At 39.5% G+C, this 6,562-nt stretch overlaps 1 pseudogene; it reads right to left on the bottom strand.

The window, feature by feature from the left end:
* Window positions 1-3,710: 3,710 nt before the first annotated feature.
* LOC143603453 (F-box protein At1g47056 pseudogene) lies at window positions 3,711-4,277 on the bottom strand (annotated as a pseudogene).
* Between the last annotated feature and the right edge of the window lie 2,285 nt (window positions 4,278-6,562).

Here is a 6,562-nt window from a genome sequence, read left to right as displayed (position 1 = left end):
GCTCCTGCAAGTGATCCCGTCTTTGATCCAGCCGCCAACTTGTCACAAGCAACACAAAAGAAGAAACGGAAGACTCACATAGTGACAAGTAGTGCCGGTACCCGCTCCCTCAACTACCCCTATCACGATGAGTCGTTGATTGTTTATGCAAAATACAATCGGGAGAACAGTTGCTGGGCCATTAGAAGATACAGTGGAGATCTCATCTACCTCACCCACAAGGAGATGAGTTCACTACCAGAACTTGACATCAATTATCTTCGAAAAGCTTTGGGTACGGGGGAGTATGATGATACATTGGAAGGTTGGGTCACTACTCATCCGCATCATCAATCAAAAGTGGGTTACAAGGATTTTGAGCTGAACAAGGGTCGAAAGCTCAAGAACCCGAGAGAAATCGACCCAGCCACCGGACAACACGCATAATGTGGAGATATAGGGCACCAAAAGACAGTTACATCATTTATCATGGCGAACCCTATATTCCAAACATTCTCGGAGACTTCATTGGCTGGAAATTTGACAACACTACGGGTTAAGCCGTCATACATTGCAAGAACATGCACAAGATTCGTGCATTTGACGAGCACGAGCTTATGGGTCTGCACAAGGAAGACGTGTTGAAGCTCTACAACTCACCCTTGCGTACCGTCGAGGACATTGGACGTCATAACACCGACCGGATAGTTGAAGCTTTCAACAAGTTCATCAAGAGACTTGTTGAACTTCCACTTTCTGAGGACGAATGCTTGGTGTACGATACCAACGGTTTCCAATACTAAAGACTAGAGGGAGATTGTTAGGTCCCGTTTTGTTTAGTAAGTCTTTTGTATTGGTTTGTATGTAATGGGCTTACTATGTTCCTTTTGTATGTAATTGGGCCCAAGGCCATGTACACAAGCCCATTGGGCATTAGTTGAATTTAAGCTTCTCATGCATGCTTCCCTATAGATAGGGAGCATGTCATGAGAAGAACAAGCTTTTTGTCAATTTTGATATCTTACTTTCTCACTTCTCTTACTCACTTTCTTAACCGAAAATAAACATCCCAAGATCCGAGACCAAAGGTGATTCGGTATGATATTCTGCTAGCATCAGAATAGTTGTTAGATCCACCCGTTTAGGGACCTACAAATTTAATTGACAAAAGCCTATTAACCTAATTGAATAAACCAATTAAAAAAAACCTAAAAAATCTAACCAATTAACAACTCAATTGAACAATCAAGTAACAAGAATTCAATTAATAAAACCCTAATAACCTAATTGAACAAACAATTAACAAAAACCTAAAAAGCCTGATGAGTGGTGCCCGGCAGTGGATTTAAGCAGTGGCGGCGGCTGTGGGTGGCCGGCGGAGGGTGTGGGTGGCCCGAGGCTGTGGTGGTCAGCGGGTGTGGGGCGGTTGTGGTGGCCGACGATAGATTTAAGCAGCGGAGGTGGCGGATGTGGGTAGCCGGTGGAGGGTGTGGGTGGTCGGCAGCAAGGGTTTGAAGAAAATGTGGGTGGCCGACGGCTGGGGGGGGGGGTGAGTGGAGAGAATGGTGAAGGAGAGGGGTGGAGGCTAGGGTTTGAAGAAAATGTTCCACGTCTTCATGGTTTAGATTAGAAGATGTTAGAAGAGTTTTGAAGTCAAGGGTTGATGTCAGTTTCAAGAAGACCACACGCAGACTTTTTTTTAATGAAAGGTTTTCCGAAATACAACCACACTGCAGACCTAAACGTCTGCGCGTGGTTTGTGCGGCGCAGACAAAAGAGGCCAGAAGAGCTTCCAAAAAAAAAAAACAAACACCCCCTAAGTTGATATCACACATTAATGGTTAAACTTAGATAACACTTCAGTAAATGATTATTATACATGAGTGATCATGAACCAACTAATTCTCCTGTCTAGAAAATTAGAAAACATGTAGAATTCTGTTAAAGCTTCAATAAAACATATGGTATGCATACATGCACAATATGCTACTTATGATCAAATTACGGCTTTTAGAAATATATCGTTAAAGCAGCAGCTGGCTGCAAACACATCACTACATCAGCATCTCGATCCTGATCGACCCCTCGTTTAAAAGAGCAATTTATGTGTCAGGTTTCCAACAATTCCCCCACCTACTCAAATTTATCCGACCTTTCTTTGCATCTTAACTTATTAAACATTACCCAAAAAGGGCAATATATATGAGTATACAAGAAAAGAAAGTGAATCTAAAAAATATTTACGAAATGCACTCCCTTAAAAATTATCTTTAAAATGACTGTTAATTCGAATTATACTAAAGGTGTTCATCCGTTTTTAGTTACGAATATTTCAATCGAGCCGTTAGACAACAAACAAACGAGATTCGTTAAGACTGCCTGGCCTGTTTGCAGACCGTTAAACGACAAACCAAACCACATTAGTTAGACTGTCGGCTGGACCAACCAGTTTTAGCAGTGTGACAATTCAGATTCGACGGTTTATACTTTATACCAATTTTTGTATATTTTTCCTCAAAATCATTAATTCGTACTACACTTTTTAAAGTAACGCATATGGTTCATGAATAAAATACATATGCATAATTACGTTTTCTAAAAGTATAATGTATTAACTAATATACTAATAATAATAATAAAGGTCAAATGACCGTTACGGTCAAGCTGTTGTTAAGTCGCCAAGCCACTAAACCGGAACTTACTGAATCTCAAACCGGCCGACTTGCTTTGATTTAAACTTTAATTAAACATTTTAATTGTTTATAATGGTCTATTATGAAGGCTACAAACAGAGAAAGTTTATTCATTTTAGTAAGCCTGATTCAACCGTATGCACAAGCTCAACAAACCAGAACAAAATTAGATAAGCATAAACTAAATGAGGTAATCTGTATATTTGCCAAGTAATTTTTGTGGTGTCCAAATTACCGCTTGTTGACTACATAATAAAACTGAAAAACAGAAAAAAGAAAAACAACTTTTGATCAACTCGAAATGTAAGTTTAAACAGTAAGATAAAGTCATGAGCCACCACTGGAACTGCTACTGCCACCTGACTTCCTCCCGAAAGCGCAAGCCGCAAGACCCCTGCGACTGAAGACACTAAACCGAGTCTTGAAAAAGGACCGTCGATTCGAGCTAATAGCCAATGGCTCGGGCTGAGCATCAACTGCACCATGGTTCGCTGTAGCTGGAACCTCCACTGCCTCAGCTTGAACGTCAACACCTGTAGCTGGGACCTCAACCGGCTCAGGTTGAACATCAACACCATGGTTCACTGTAGCTGGGACCTCAAGTACCGGCTCTTCTTGTGCATCACTTTCACTTGTGGTTGCATACATGCTTTCAGGGTCCTCATCCAATAAAACCTGCAACAATCCCCGCCTCGCGTGCAGCCAATTTCCAATTCCACCTGAAACATATTTACATTCCTTCACCTTAATCCTCGCCAAAGTAGGACAGCCATAAGCAAAAGCCTGAATCCCTAGATCATTTACAGGGTAGCGTCTAATGCTGAGGCTCTCCAACGCAACACAATTAAACGCGATACATAAAACTTCCCTGTCAGAAACTGTATCACAGTCACATAGCGCCAACCGCTCCAGCTTCTTGCAATTCACTGCAATCTCACCAGTCGTTGTAGGGTTTACACCAATCATAATCAGCTGCCTAAGGTGCACAAGGTGTTTACCAATAGCCATCAAAGCATCATCTCCTATTCTGTCCGCCTTCTAACCGTGGATACGAAGCCTTCTCAAGTAATGACAGCTTTCAACCACCGCGATCACTCCAGCGTTAGTGCAATCAGGTGTCTTAGCAACATGCAAAATTTGCAAATGCGGACAATTTGATAACGCAGAGAGACCGATATCAGTCACGTGAACTCTCTCCAAATGGACTTCGGTAATACTATTATCAGGAACGGCAACCGATTCCACTATATTATCCCACACACCCGTGCAACTAATCAACTTCAACGACTGCAGTTTCTTCGAACCAGCAATTAACGGTTCGAAGAAGAAGCCGTTGGCAACCTTGATAAGATGTATGCATTTGAGCGACAAAGCAACTGTGCCCGGCCCGATTAGCTCCAGCCTCGTTTCGTTGAAATTGTGGAGGCACAACCTCTTAATTGCTAGTTCTTCAAGAGAAGTACAGTTATTGAGGAGTGCGTTGATTGCTTGAACGCTAAACAAACAAGATCCACACGAAAACTTCTTCAAATGCTTGCAGTATTTGGCTACTTCCGCCAAACCTAACTCTGTAATGTTATTGCATCCACGGAGCTTGAGGTGCATGAGACTTGGGCAATGGGCGGATATTATAGCCAATCCGTTGTCGTTTATGCTTTGGGATAAACGGTCGCTACGTAAAGAGAGCTTCCTAATCGAACTGAGCCGTGAAAACATTGGAAAGAGGTAGGGAAAGATTGCCCATTCGGGGTTGAGTGTGAGATGGTACCGGGTCTGGCCTTCGACGAACAGCCACCTCCTGGATACAAGCGAGCAGCGCTTGCGGTCGTCGGTATCAAGGTGGTGGAAAATTATGGCTAATATATCATCCGTAAGAAAAGAAGTATAGTCGATAGGACCGGTTGCGTCCTTGACAAGAATCTCCGATCGGGTGGAGGAGGAAGATGATGCTCGAGTAGTGGACCGGCGGTGGGTTGATCCCGGCGGCCACGGTGAATGGAAGGAGGGTGATTGCCTAATTAGTTCTCTTCTTCAGGCTGGAAGTTAAATTGTTATTATTATTATTTATTTATATTTTTACCGGAAGTAATGGGCTTGAAGTTTGAATGATATGGCTAGTTAGGTGAATGCGAGTCCTTTGAGATACTTCTACATGCTTATATAGCCATTTGGATATGGAGTGTGACTAGAGTAATATGCCAACTGCTTCGTACATTCTGTAAATTTTTTATTTAAATGTTATGGTTTTGACTTATCCTTTGAATTTGAGTAGGGTGTTAATCGAGTCGTGTTTGTGGGCTGGCGGGTGCTAGTTGATACGAATATGACATGAACCCGGAAGTCGTGTTAGGCGCATGAAAACCGAACACAATCTGAATATTCACGGGTTGAGTCAAACATGACCCATTTGACTCGAAAGTGTTTATTTATTTACTGTTTTACGTATTAATACTTTAAATATACAAACTTATATAAACAATTACATATTTATATATAATCATATGTAAATTTCATTCTTTAATTTTGACATAAGATGTAAACTAATTTAATTAATTACATAAAAAAGTTTAAATTTAAAATAAAAAAAATGGTTAAACGGTGAACCCATGACTTGAACCAGTTTGGATTAAACTCCAACTCACAAATTTCATGTTAGGTTTGTGTTGTGTATTCGGATAGTGTCTCAAATACACATATCTAAATTTTAGTTATATATTTATTACGTGTTTAAGAAGGGTCTAAAAAGTTGGTCATCATAAAGTTTAACCGGTTTTGGTCCGCTGTATCCTTAAGGTAGCACGTGGAGAGATTTACGTCTTTACGTCTAATCTTGTGACGACAGAGAAACCGCGAGTCGTCATGTCTGACAAAGAAACCACTAGTCGTCATGAGACGTGAGAACCGTGAAAGTAAATTGTTGGTTATTGAAGTATTTATAGTATACTTAGTAATGATATGCGCTCAATGAAATAAGATGTGGTATTTTTTCCTCTATTGCATGAAATTTCAAGAGGTTTGACATATTCTTTGACGCCGCTTGCCTAACTTAGTTATCTTTGAACAATCATTTAATGATGATATATTATATATGATGCCATGGCATTAAATGTGTCTTGACCTGTCGCAAGCCATGACTAGACTAGTAGACCGGAGTTTACTCGGTTTATATTTTTATTTGGTCATCCATAGGTGGGATGCTTAACTATGGTGTTGTAATAGGCTAAGAGTACTATGTTTGGGTGTTGTTAGACAATAATAATATATCCGGTTATGTTTTGTTTATGCTCTATTTGGATGTTACGGTCCATCTATAAATCACCCGGACATTGTTTCCATGTTTGATCATAAAACAACCAAAAAAATTTCTATCATAAAAAATGCATTTTCAAACAGAAACATGTTGTTTCCCTAGTTAAAAAAAATAATAAAAAAAATAAAGAAAAAAACAATAATAAAGCATAAAAAATTAATAAAATTAAAAATACAGTGTCTAGAAATATTTTTTGACGAGTTGAAAAAAAAATAATAAAAGCTCTATTATTTTCAATTCATTTTTTATCTAATTTTCATATATAACTTTCAATAGAAAACTCTATATTATAACCTCGAGAATTATAAAGCACCATAGGAACAAAGTCCTATATCTATAGACGTCACAACGGCAATTCTCATATTTGTACAATAACTCAACTGACAAAAAAAATCATTTATCAGCTAATCAATTATATCTGATAAGCGTCATTATCGTCAACCATATAATCTATTAATAACACCCCACCAATCTACAAGTATGTATCTAATAGCATTTACCCGCATCTATGGACTGCATAACTACTGTCTCATATTTGCTACAATAACCTAACTGATGAAAAAGGACATTTATCGCCTGG

Source organism: Bidens hawaiensis, unplaced genomic scaffold (assembly GCF_021521415.1).
Source record: "Bidens hawaiensis isolate Kalapana, Puna unplaced genomic scaffold, B.hawaiensis_p1.1 tig00061670_1, whole genome shotgun sequence".
NCBI classification, from domain to species: Eukaryota; Viridiplantae; Streptophyta; class Magnoliopsida; order Asterales; family Asteraceae; genus Bidens; species Bidens hawaiensis.
The sequence above is the reverse complement of the archived record's forward strand: the minus strand, read 5'-3'. Positions and strand labels throughout refer to the sequence as shown.